Genomic DNA, 12,273 nt, shown 5'->3' with positions numbered 1-12,273 from the left:
CACACACACACACACACACACACACACACACACACACACACACACACACACACACACACACACACACACACACACACACACACACACACACACACAGGGGACAATGTGCCACCCAGACTCTCTATTCTGTCTATTGTTCTGTTCACACGTTCCTTCTAAAGACAAGAGCGAATTGAAAACTTCCTCCACAACAAAGGCAATAGAGCTGACCCCCAGATGACTTGATGACAGGAGAGATAAAAATATGTCTCAACAATGGAGGGTGTGTGTGTGTGTGTATGTGTGTGTGTGTGTGTGTGTGTGTGTGTGCCTTTACAGTGAACAATGAGGTTGTACCCTTACAGTTTTAGACAGTAGCCAATAGGATGTACCCTTACAGTTTTAGACAGTAGCCAATAGGCTGTACCCTTACAGTTTTAGACAGTAGCCAATAGGCTGTACCCTTACAGTTTTAGACAGTAGCCAATAGGCTGTACCCTTACAGTTTTAGACAGTAGCCAATAGGCTATTCTGGGGATTGGAGCATAATGTAGGCCTACCAACAAAACCAATGGAGCAAATCCCATAACATTTTCACATGGAAATAACTTTAGATTTCTATGATATTGTCACGCCCTGACCTTAGTTATCTTTGTTTTCTTTATTATTTTGGTTAGGTCAGGGTGTGACAACGGTGGTTTGTTTAGTTTTGTATTTCCTAGGGTTTTTTGTATGTCTAGGAGTTTATGTCTATGGTTGCCTAGATTGGTTCTCAATCAGAGGCAGCTGTTTATCGTTGTCTCTGATTGCGGACCATATTTAGGTAGCCATATTCCTTGGGTATTTTGTGGGTTGTTATTCTATGTTTAGTTGCCTGTTCTGCACTAGCCATATAGTGCCACGGTTTGTTTTGGTCAGTGTTTGTTCTTTCATTAAATAAGTTATGTACGCTTTCCACGCTGCGCATTGGTCTCCTCATTGATAGATATAGCATACAGTAGTCTATATGTGGTGTTCAATGCAGGCCTAAATTGCTTGAGACTTAAAAAAATATTTTGAAGGGTTTGACATGAATTAATATTTTTTTACGTGGTCTGTAACACCATGGGCCAAATAGGTGACTTTACATTGCATTGTGTTGAATGATGCAAGAGATTACTTTACACAATAAAATGAATTGTTATTACCATACAGAGAATTAGACCACGTAGACTACCCCTCTGCCTATTGGCATTGTTGCATATTCAAGTCTGTCTCAAAATACCACACTGCCCCTTTAACTAAGACATGAACGTTTTACCTGACTGGCTTTTCAAAGACAGCTTAAAATGAAACCTACAGGTTTTGTGCTCTTGTGGGGAGCAGGAACTCCACATTTCTGACCTATACTTATCTATAACTGAGCTAATAACTTGTTAAATAGCAAAGAATATCAACAAATGTGCACATGGGCGGCTCTGTGCACTGATCTGAACTGATGTGAAAAGCGCATTCTCTCTCCCTTGATTAAAAGTCCACTCGTTAGTTACCCCTGCCAATAGAATTCTACTCGGTTGCGCTCTGACTCTGCCTACAACAAAATCATGTTTTGTTTTGTTGCATTGAAAAGAGACTGATATCATGTTGATTCAATCACAGAACATTGATCTATAAAGTGCAGGCTAATGGGGCGAACTCAGTGAAGTTCAATATCTTGCGTCTCTGCACAGCCTGCCATTTATTTTGCGTGACAGTCCTGGAGGAGGTGCGCAATTTAGAGGGAACATTGGTTACTGGTGTAGATGAAAGAGTCCTTCAAAGTGATAAATATTGTTCATTGGCGAAAGCAAAGCAATCATTGGCTAGTGTTAACTTTGTCATTTCCAGAAAATGTCACCTGATATTCAATCCATCTCAAAATGGGTAGAGAATCGCAGGGGTAAAATGTTAAAATCAATCGCTTAATCAATTGGTTTATCAATAGTTGACCAGTGAAGTTTTGTCGATTCTATGAAATTGTCGAATGGGTAAATCAAGGCTTTGGTGCTTTTTGTGATGGCTTGGAATTGATCGATGAGGGTAACATTACCTTAGCTGTGACAAGATTGGGTCACAGCGACTTCGCTATTCTGTTATCAGGAGACCTTGCCCCTGATCAGGACAGAGACATGTATTATATAGAACTGATATGATGTGATGTAGAGTCTATCATCTACATGCTCTTGAACCCATTTGGTCTCTACTGCTTAAAGTGTATTCTGAGGAAAATGGCTGACGATACCAGTGTGAGTAATGTTTATGTAGTGTCTGTTACTGGAGGTCAATGATAGATGATGTCACAGTGTGTCTCAGCTCCTGATCCAATCATCTCCATGCCTAATTAACCCTTCAGACAGGCTGTCCATCTGACTATGTGTGTGTGTCCTCCTCGTGAATCTTTACATATCTGTCATTCCTCTGCCCTCCCTCCCTTCCTCTCTCCCTCCCTACCCTTCCTCCTTCCCTGTAGAAGATGACCTGTTTAAAAGGTGAAAGGTCAATGAGCTCATCTTTCTCAGACCTGGAGTCCAATTGGTTTAACTGAGCGGCCCGTCCCCCCTGATACAGCAGGTAGGTTTAATCAACAGGGTCATCTAACTAAAGGAGACTGGAAAAGCAATGATATGTTAATGGCTGTAAGTAACAAATGGGGCAAAGACATCCGACCAACATCCACATTTGGTTGATATTTGATTGAATTGTCAACCAACGTGAATTCAACCTGCAAATATGACACAATGGTAGTGATGGAGATGTTATCATGGTAAGACTAGTACAGGGCACTGCTATAACGCTGCTATAACGCTGCTATAACGCTTCTATAACGCTGCTATAACGCTGCTATAACATTGCTATAACACTGCTATAATGCTGCTATAACGCTTCTATAACGCTGCTATAACACTGCTATAACACTGCTATAATGCTGCTATAACGCTGCTATAACGCTGCTATAACGCTGCTATAACACTGCTATAACACTGCTATACCGCTGCTATAACGCTGCTATAACACTGCTATAACACTGCTATAACACTGCTATAACAGTCACTAACTGTGGCTGCTGAATCTCTATTTAATGCCTATTTGTCCTGTGTCACCTCTAGCTTCACTACACCTCTCCTCTCTGTCCAGGCCGAGCCGGCGTTGTGTTACTATGTGTTTCTGTTCAGGAGGTGGTCCAGCGGTACCAGGGCAGGACGGGACCGGAGCTAACTGAGGAATTAGAAATCCTAGAATTGCAGTTCTGTCAGGCCTGGTGACAAGCTGAAAGGCTGCAGCTGTCAATAGAAGATGTATCTCCCGCCCTGTCCCGCTCCTCGCCCAACATGAAACTTCAATAGCTAATTAAAACTCTGTACTCCCCCCTTTTGCCTCCCTCCTCCCCCTGCCACCTCTCTGTCCTGTTCACTCTCCTTATGTCGCTCTCTGACCCTTCCCTCCTTCTTCTTTCTCTCATCCCTCACCTCAAACCCCAACCTTGTGCTCTCATCCCTCACCTCAAACCCCAACCTTGTGTTCTCATCCCACACCTCAAACCCCAACCTTGTGTTCTCATCCCACACCTCAAACCCCAACCCTGTGCTCTCATCCCTCACCTCAAACCCCAACCTTGTGTTCTCATCCCACACCTCAAACCCCAACCTTGTGCTCTCATCCCTCACCTCAAACACAACATTGTGTTCTCATCCCACACCTCAAACCCAAACCTTGTCCTCTCATCCCTCACCTCAAACCCCAACCTTGTGTTCTCATCCCACACCTCAAACCCCAACCTTGTGCTCTCATCCCTCACCTCAAACCCAACATTGTGTTCTCATCCCACACCTCAAACCCAAACCTTGTGCTCTCATCCCTCACCTCAAACCCCAACCTTGTGTTCTCATCCCACACCTCAAACCCAAACCTTGTGCTCTCATCCCTCACCTCAAACCCCAACCTTGTGTTCTCATCCCACACCTCAAACCCCAACCTTGTGCTCTCATCCCTCACCTCAAACCCCAGCCTTGTGCTCTCATCCCACACCTCAAACCCCAACCTTGTGTTCTCATCCCACACCTCAAACCCCAACCCTGTGCTCTCATCCCTCACCTCAAACCCCAACCTTGTGTTCTCATCCCACACCTCAAACCCCAACCTTGTGCTCTCATCCCTCACCTCAAACCCAACATTGTGTTCTCATCCCACACCTCAAACCCAAACCTTGTCCTCTCATCCCTCACCTCAAACCCCAACCTTGTGTTCTCATCCCACACCTCAAACCCCAACCTTGTGCTCTCATCCCTCACCTCAAACCCAACATTGTGTTCTCATCCCACACCTCAAACCCAAACCTTGTGCTCTCATCCCTCGCCTCAAACCCCAACCTTGTGCTCTCATCCCTCACCTCAAACCCCAGCCTTGTGCTCTCATCCCACACCTCAAACCCCAACCTTGTACTCTCATCCCACACCTCAAACCCCAACCTTGTGCTCTCATCCCACACCTCAAACCCCAACCTTGTGTTCTCATCCCACACCTCAAACCCCAACCTTGTGCTCTCATCCCACACCTCAAACCCCAACCTTGTGCTCTCATCCCACACCTCAAACCCCAACCTTGTGTTCTCATCCCACACCTCAAACCCCAACCTTGTGCTCTCATCCCACACCTCAAACCCCAACCTTGTGCTCTCATCCCACACCTCAAACCCCAACCTTGTTAGATTTTTCTCCCACTTGTTCTTCATCCCTCTCTCTCACTTTTCCTCCATCTATCCTCCATCTCTCCCCATCATAACCCTAACTTATCTTTCAACCCCCTTTATCGCCCCTCTTCTCCTCCCCTCCCGTCTCCCTCTCCCGTCGCTCTTTCCTTTCTCTCCCCTTTCCCCCCTCCACCCCTCCCCTCCCCTTTCCCTCTCCCTTTCCCCCTAATCCTCCCCTCCCCTCCTCCCTCTGTCCCCTTCCTGGTGGCTGCGGTGACAATGCAGCATTATGGAATAAATAGTTACATTATGCTACATTGTGCTCTGTCGTCAGGCCAACCACATTGTTATTAATGGCCCAGGCCTCCTTTGATTAAGACACATGATTTATGAAGAAACACACGCTAGTGGCACGTCACTGTAACACACACACGTATGCACACACACACATTCACTCACACACAAATTCTCGCAACCAGAGCAAGGGATCGTTCTGTTTTCATTTCATGATTTACGCTAAAAATGTATTCCAATATATTATAATGTAAGCAAGACAAAGGTTCCTAAAAGTATTAACATCTGAATACTGTACTGTCAACGGAAAAGAACATGAAGTCTGATTGGTAGGAGAGAGATGAGGTGAGAGAGTTATCCTAGACAGATGCAGACACTCAAACCTAATGGAGACGGTAGTTCCACTTTTACGCCCAGTCACCAGAGGTCACGGCGCTGGGCCGGGGTCATTAAGGCTGCTACCCAATCAGGGACTTAACGAGCGCTCGTTTGGGCATCTTTCAACTACCGTCTTACAGGCTGACCACAGAGGACCAGGTAAAAGTGTGTGTGTATGTGTGTACACGTCTGACTGCAGTGTATGGATGCATGAGTGAGAGTGTGACTAAATAGATGCATTCTGTGTGTGTGTGTGTGTGTGTGTGTGTGTGTGTGTGTGTGTGTGTGTGTGTGTGTGTGTGTGTGTGTGTGTGTGTGTGTGTGTGTGTGTGTGTGTGTGTGTGTGTGCGTGCGTGCGTGCGTGCGTGCGTGCGTGCGTGTGTGCGTGTGTCAGGGCCCATTTATCAGTCCAGTTAACCCCTGGCAGCATGTTGTAATGTGGACGAGGGACCAGGCGGAGACCAGGCACTCGCTCTAATTAAACCACTCACCACCCCCAACGGCAGCCCCTCCCTACACACAAGAGACAACCAGTCCCCCTCTCCCCCTGGATCACCCACCTCTACACTGTAGACCAGCACAAGACAAGGTGAGACTGGGAGACTCGGTGAATGATGATATGGATTTAGAACTATTATTGTCTCATTGGCAACTGAAAAGGTGAACGCAATGGTTGGTTGGATTTGCCAAACAAATTTTTGCAGTGTTATAATCCCAAATGTCAATGTACAATCCTTAAAGGTGTAATCCGGGATTTTAACAAATCGGCCACCCCTCCACTCGTTTTATGTAAGACAGAGCTATGGATGCAAGGACTAACCGTACATCTTATCAAATACAGTTTTAACCATGTTTTGAAACTTAACTGTGTTTGTTTACAATTACAGTCGTGGCCAAAAGTTTTGGGAATGACAGTGTAACGGCCGTTGGTGGAAGAAGGTGAGGACCAAGGTGCAGCGTGGTACGTGTTCGTCATTTTAATGGTAAAGCTGAACACTATACAACAAGCAACAAAAGCACAACTGAAACAGCTCCGTCAGATGCGAAACACACTAAACAGAAAATAACTACCCACACCACACAGGTGGGAAAAGGCTACCTAAGTATGGTTCTCAATCAGAGACAACGATAGACAGCTGCCTCTGATTGAGAACCACACCCGGCCAAACAACACAGAAATCCAAAACATAGAAAATGAACATAGAATGCCCACCCTAGTCACACCCTGGCCTAACCAAAATAGAGAATAAAAGCCTCTCTATGGCCAGGGCGTGACAGACACAAATATTAATTTTCACAAAGTCTGCTGCCTCAGTTTGTATGATGGCAATTCACATATACTCCAGAATGTTATGAAGTGATCAGATGAATTGCAAAGTCCCTCTTTGCCATGCAAATGAACTGAAACCCCCAAAAACATTTCCACTGCATTTCAGCTCTGCCACAAAAGGACCAGCTGACATCATGTCAGTGATTTTCTCGTTAACACAGGTGTGAGTGTTGACGAGGACAAGGCTGGAGATCACTCTGTCATGCTGATTGAGTTCGAATAACAGACTGGAAGCTTCAAAATGAGGGTGGTGCTTGGAGTCATTGTTCTTCCTCTGTCAATCATGGTTACCTGCAAGGAAACACGTGCCGTCATCATTGCTTTGTACAAAAAGGGCTTCACAGGCAAGGACATTGTTGCCAGTAAGATTGCACCTAACTCAACCATTTATCGGATCATCAAGAAGGGTTCAAAGGAGAGCGGTTCAATTTTTGTGAAGAAGGCTTCAGGGCACCCAAGAAAGTCCAGCAAGCGCCAGGACCGTCTCCTAAAGTAGATTCAGCTGCGGGATCAGGGAATCACCAGTACAGAGCTTTCTCAGGAATGGCAGCAGGCAGGTGTGAGTGCATCTGCGCGCAAAGTCAGGCGAAGACTTTTGGAGGATAGCCTGGTGTCAAGAAGGGCAGCAAAGAAGCCACTTCTCTCCAGGAAAAACACAAGGGACAGACTGATATTCTGCAAAAGGTACAGGGATTGGACTGCTGAGGACTGGGGTAAAGTCATTTTCTCTGATGAATCCCCTTTCCGATTGTTTGGGGCATCCGGAAAAAAACTTGTCCGGAGAAGACAAGGTGAGCGCTACCATCAGTCCTGTGTCATGCCAACAGTAAAGCATCCTGAGACCATTCATGTGTGGGGTTGCTTCTCAACCAAGGAAGTGGGCTCACTCACAATTTTGCCTAAGAACACAGCCATGAAGGGTACCAACACATCCTCCGAGAGCAACTTCTCCCAACCATCCAGGAACAGTTTGGTGACGAACAATGCCTTTTCCAGCATGATGGAGTACCTTACCATAAGGCAAAAGTGATAACTATGTGGCTTGGGGAACAAAACATTGGTATTTTGGGTCCGTGGCCAGGAAACTCCCCAGACCTTAATCCCTTGAGAACCCACAAATTCTGACAAACTCCAAGCATTTATTATACAAGAATGGGTTGCCATCAGTCAGGATGTGGCCCAGAAGTTAATTGACAGCATGCCAGGGCGGATTGCAGAGGTCTTGAAAAAGAAGGGTCAACACTGCAAATATTGACTCTTTGTATATACTTCATGTAATTGTCAATACAAGCCATTGACACTTATGAAATGCTTGTAATTATACTTCAGTATTCCATAGTAACATCTGACAAAAATATCTAAAGACATTGAAGCAGCAAACTTTGTGGAAATTAATATTTGTGTCATTCTCAAAACTTTTGTGGCCCCGACTGTGTGTAAAACAGGCTTATATTTTGAGTTCCGATGGGTTGGACAGTTGAACTAACCTCATGAGGCTTGAATAAGTTGTACTCTTCAACAATCCATGGCGGCAGTATATGCTATATCAATAAGTTTAAAAAAATAACGTACCAATCCCGGATTGCCCAATTAAAGGCGGAGAACAAGGAAGAAGGAAATATTCATAATCGTATTCTTAACCGCTATACACCTGGCTTGACCCAATACTAAGTATGTACAAAGGCCTATGAGTCAATCCAGTTGCTCTTTGACCAGGAGAATATACACAAATTACCACTGACACCTCAAAGCCACTAACTAATCCTATTCACATCCAGGGTTTGACTGTTTGATCTAATTGACATATGATTGTGTTCTTTCCCTCCCTTTAAGTACCTACGTATACTGTATTTAACTAGTAGTTGGCCTTTTCAAGCAAGATCTAAATAGACAATTGAGGTTTATGCTGACTTGTGGCTAATGTATTTCCTGGTTTTGTAGCTCACTGTGATGAATATGCGTACTGTTAAAACGAGTGGCATTTGAGCTCTGTGAGTGTGTAAATTGGCACGGCGCCATGCTGCAAGCTTTTGTGGCATAGACCCGGATTCAAAGGGGGCTAAGCCGTTGACATCCGTCTGGGGGACAGCATAAAAGGGCTGTCAGAGTGGCTCCATGCTCTGTTTGAACAGAACTAAGCTATAAGTTATATACTATGTCCAATGTCCTCATGTCTCTCACACACTTTCTGTCTCTCTCTTTCTTTGTGTTTCTCTCTCTCTCTTTCTCTCTCTCTGTCTTTCTTTCTCTGTCTTTCTCTCTCTTTCTCTCTCTCTCTTTGTTTCTCTCTCTCTCTTTCTCTCTCTCTGTCTCTTTCTATCTCTCTCTGTCTTTCCCTCTCTTTCTCTCTCTGTCTTTATTTCTCTGTCTTTCTGTTTCTGTCTTCAACCCTCTCATTCATGAGTCTCTATTATTTCAAAATGAGAAAAGGAAAAGGATGTGGGTCACAATCACTTTATTAACCCCACGGGGTCACAATATTAACCCTACGGGCTCACAATCACCTTAGTGACCCTATTGGGTCACAATTACCTTAGTAACCCCATTGGGTCACAATCCCTTTATTAACCCTACGGGGTCACAATCACCTTGCAATCCCTTTATTAACCCTATTGGGTTACAATCCCTTTATTAAACCTATTGGGTTACAATCACTTTATTAAACCTATGGGGTCACAATCACTTTATTAACCCTATGGGGTCACAATCACTTTATTAACGCTATGGGGTCACAATCACTTTATTAACCCTATGGGGTCACAATCACTTTATTAAACCTATTGGGTCACAATAACTTTATTAAACCTATTGGGTCACAATCACTTTATTAACCCTATGGGGTCACAACCCCTTTATTAAACCTATTGGGTCACAATCACTTTATTAACCCTATGGGGTCACAATCACTTTATTAACCCTATGGGGTCACAATCACTTTATTAAACCTATTGGGTCACAATCACTTTATTAACGCTATGGGGTCACAACCACTTTCTTAACCCTATGGGGTCACAATCACTTTATTAACCCTATGGGGTCACAATCACTTTATTAACCCTATGGGGTCACAATCACTTTATTAAACCTATTGGGTCACAATCACTTTATTAACCCTATGGGGTCACAACCCCTTTATTAAACCTATGGGGTCACAATCACTGTATTAACCCTATGGGGTCACAATCACTTTATTAAACCTATGGGGTCACAATCACTGTATTAACCCTATGGGGTCACAACCCCTTTATTAAACCTATGGGGTCACAATCACTGTATTAACCCTATGGGGTCACAATCACTTTATTAAACCTATTGGGTCACAATTTCTTTATTAACCCTATGGGGTCACAATCACTTTATTAACCCTATGGGGTCACAATCACTGTATTAACCCTATGGGGTCACAATCACTTTATTAACCCTATGGGGTCACAATCACTTTATTAACCCTATGGGGTCACAATCACTTTATTAAACCATATTGGGTCACAATCACTTTATTAACCCTATTGGGTCACAATCACTTTATTAACCCTATTGGGTCACAATCACTTTATTAACCCTATGGGGTCACAATCACTTTATTAACCCTATGGGGTCACAATCACTGTATTAACCCTATGGGGTCACAATAACTTTATTAAACCTATTGGGTCACAATCACTTTATTAACCCTATGGGGTCACAATCACTTTATTAACCCTATGGGGTCACAATCACTGTATTAACCCTATGGGGTCACAATCACTTTATTAACCCTATGGGGTCACAATCACTTTATTAACCCTATGGGGTCACAATCACTTTATTAACCCTATTGGGTCACAATCACTTTATTAACCCTATGGGGTCACAATCACTTTATTAACCCTATGGGGTCACAATCACTTTATTAACCCTATGGGGTCACAATCACTGTATTAACCCTATGGGGTCACAATCACTTTATTAACCCTATGGGGTCACAATCACTTTATTAACCCTATGGGGTCACAATCACTTTATTAAACCATATTGGGTCACAATCACTTTATTAACCCTATTGGGTCACAATCACTTTATTAACCCTATTGGGTCACAATCACTTTATTAACCCTATGGGGTCACAATCACTTTATTAACCCTATGGGGTCACAATCACTGTATTAACCCTATGGGGTCACAATAACTTTATTAAACCTATTGGGTCACAATCACTTTATTAACCCTATGGGGTCACAATCACTTTATTAACCCTATGGGGTCACAATCACTGTATTAACCCTATGGGGTCACAATCACTTTATTAACCCTATGGGGTCACAATCACTTTATTAACCCTATGGGGTCACAATCACTTTATTAACCCTATTGGGTCACAATCACTTTATTAACCCTATGGGGTCACAATCACTTTATTAACCCTATGGGGTCACAATCACTTGATTAACCCTATGGGGTCACAATCACTTTATTAAACCTATGGGGTCACAATCACTTTATTAACCCTATGGGGTCACAATCACTTTATTAAACCATATTGGGTCACAATCACTTTATTAACCCTATTGGGTCACAATCACTTTATTAACCCTATTGGGTCACAATCACTTTATTAACCCTATGGGGTCACAATCACTTTATTAACCCTATGGGGTCACAATAACTTTATTAACCCTATGGGGTCACAATCACTTTATTAAACCATATTGGGTCACAATCACTTTATTAACCCTATTGGGTCACAATCACTTTATTAACCCTATGGGGTCACAATCACTTTATTAAACCTATTGGGTCACAATCACTTTATTAACCCTATGGGGTCACAATCACTTTATTAAACCTATTGGGTCACAATCACTTTATTAACCCTATGGGGTCACAACCCCTTTATTAAACCTATTGGGTCACAATCACTTTATTAACCCTATGGGGTCACAACCCCTTTATTAACCCTATGGGGTCACAATCACTTTATTAACCCTATTGGGTCACAATCACTTTATTAAACCATATTGGGTCACAATCACTTTATTAAACCTATTGGGTCACAATCACTTTATTAAACCTATGGGGTCACAATCACTTTATTAAACCTATTGGGTCACAATCACTTTATTAAACCTATTGGGTCACAATCACTTTATTAACCCTATGGGGTCACAATCACTTTATTAAACCTATTGGGTCACAATCACTTTATTAACCCTATGGGGTCACAACCCCTTTATTAACCCTATGGGGTCACAATCACTTTATTAAACCTATTGGGTCACAATCACTTTATTAACCCTATGGGGTCACAATCACTTTATTAAACCTATTGGGTCACAATCACTTTATTAACCCTATTGGGTCACAATCACTTTATTAACCCTATTGGGTCACAATCACTTTATTAACCCTATTGGGTCACAATCACTTTATTAACCCTATTGGGTCACAATCACTTTATTAACCCTATGGGGTCACAATCACTTTATTAAACCTATGGGGTCACAATCACTGTATTAACCCTATGGGGTCACAATAACTTTATTAAACCTATTGGGTCACAATCACTTTATTAACCCTATGGGGTCACAATCACTTTATTAACCCTATG

Source organism: Oncorhynchus mykiss, chromosome 7 (genome assembly GCF_057628025.1).
Source record: "Oncorhynchus mykiss isolate SJ-2025 chromosome 7, ASM5762802v1, whole genome shotgun sequence".
Lineage (NCBI taxonomy): Eukaryota > Metazoa > Chordata > Actinopteri > Salmoniformes > Salmonidae > Oncorhynchus > Oncorhynchus mykiss.
Note: the sequence above shows the minus strand (reverse complement) of the source record.